We start from the raw sequence: 1,992 nt of genomic DNA, 5'->3' as shown, positions 1-1,992 counted from the left end.
ACTGATGCCTACTTAACTGGAAGAAATGGCACGTGTCAGCTGCATGTTAGATTTTACAGAACACAAAATAATGGGTGTTTCTATTTCAGAGCCTTTTATGAGAAAAGCACTTTGATGTTTACATGTCAAACATATGAAAAATAGTAATTATTTTGTCATCAGTCCCGTGCTAATCTTTAGTAAGGATAAATGCACTTGTTTTAAAAAATCCCAATAATTTAGCCATATTTTTTAAGTGATTACTGTTCCTGAAACTCCAGGTTCACCAGAATAACCAAATTGTTTTATCACTTTCTAATTCTGGATTTTCAAGTATATTAAAAACTGGCTAATGCAAGTCACTCCCAAATGCAGAGGTACATTCTGTTTATGTACCGAACATTTGGGTATTGATTATATTATTTTTTTAAACCTTTAACTGGGAAATGAATCATTTTACCACCTCTTAATCCCCTGTCCAAATAAATATGGTTCTGTCTTTGCAGGCACAACATTTTATACACTTTTTTTTTTGTTTTTAAAGATCTTGACATTAAGTGAAAATAAATGTGCAATCACCAATGTCTTTTCCAGAAACAAGTAATATTGACTCCTGTACTGCAGAACTTGTTGCAAACCTAGGAGAAACCTGGCCCCTGGTTCCAGGTGTGGAGACCACCTGGCTGAAAAGAACTTTTGTTTAAAGAGTGCAGAGAAAGCAGAGAGCAGTGGAAAAGCCAGTGGAAGTTGGCCTGGAACTGCAAAATGATGGCCCAAGTGGGTACTTAAAGGTGACAAAATCAGGTAAGGGTGTGTTTTGGCTGTAAGTTATTATTGAAATTAGTCAGTGTGAAATAAAGTAATTATAGGGCTTGTGTAATTGTGTAATAATTTGACAAGTGTCAGCATTGAAATTACCTGTTTTCCAGGCTGTTATTCTGTAATCTTTCCCTCAGTCCTAATTTCTGTGTACCTCATCAGCAAATCTACATCCACATGAACAACACTTGTTATCATTTTCTTACACTTTTTCCTATTTTTCTTCCAAATCATAAAAAGTCAATGCACTTTTACAGCTGTTAGATCAGTCATGAAAAAAACTTGAGCTGGTAAGAAATTTGTTGTATAAAAAAGTTTATAAGATCTAAGAACTCAATTTGGCAATAATACAACATTCTAGAAATAGAAAATGTATCTCTCATTGTTTTTACATTGGGAGTTTACATTTGCAGTGAAACATTGTGCTAAATCAGGTTCCAGGATGCTGAGCCCCTACGACAGAATTCCTTTCCGTACCAATAAGTTTTAGTATGAGGGAAAATTAAAAATAAAAGGATGGTTTAAGCATTTGGCGTAATTAATTTATTTCGGGGCTGGTGCCGTGGAATCAGCTGGTTGATTTTTATATTGACCAGTCGTATTTTCCTGGCAGCTCCTGTTTCCTACGAACTGATTATTCCGAAACTCAATATTAGGAGATACACACCGATATCCTTTTTCTACTTTTTAGCAGCATTAATGTTTTTGCGGTGACACAGCGACCTTCTCCTGGTGCCCTGGGTTGGTGTGGAGGGCGCTGAGGGGAGGGCGCTGAGGGGAGGGCGATTCCCCCTCACGCTCCATCCGGGTCTATCGGCGCGGCCGTTGGGGAGCGTTCAAACCCCGCGGCAGCCAATCAGCGCAGAGAGTGTCCCTCCCGGCAGCCAATCAGCGTAGAGCTCGTCCCCCCCGCCCACTCAGCAACCTGCGCTCGGTACCGCAACAAGCGCTGTGCGTCTGCCCAGGAGACCTCTCGTAGCCAATGGGAGCTCGCTGCGCTTGAGTAGCAGGTGCAGCGACCAATCCGAGAGGGGCAGGGGCGCAGGGTTGGCCGAAAAGGAGGGGAGAATGGGCGGGGCATCTCGCGGCCGTGGCGAATGAGGGGGCGGCTTACAGAGGGGCGGTGGGGCCCGCAGCCAATGGGTGGCGGTGTGAGTGCGGCGGCTCGCTTTTTGAATTGGCGGCGGCCGCTGA

This window comes from Poecile atricapillus, chromosome 8, assembly GCF_030490865.1.
Source record: "Poecile atricapillus isolate bPoeAtr1 chromosome 8, bPoeAtr1.hap1, whole genome shotgun sequence".
NCBI classification, from domain to species: Eukaryota; Metazoa; Chordata; class Aves; order Passeriformes; family Paridae; genus Poecile; species Poecile atricapillus.
Note: the sequence above shows the minus strand (reverse complement) of the source record.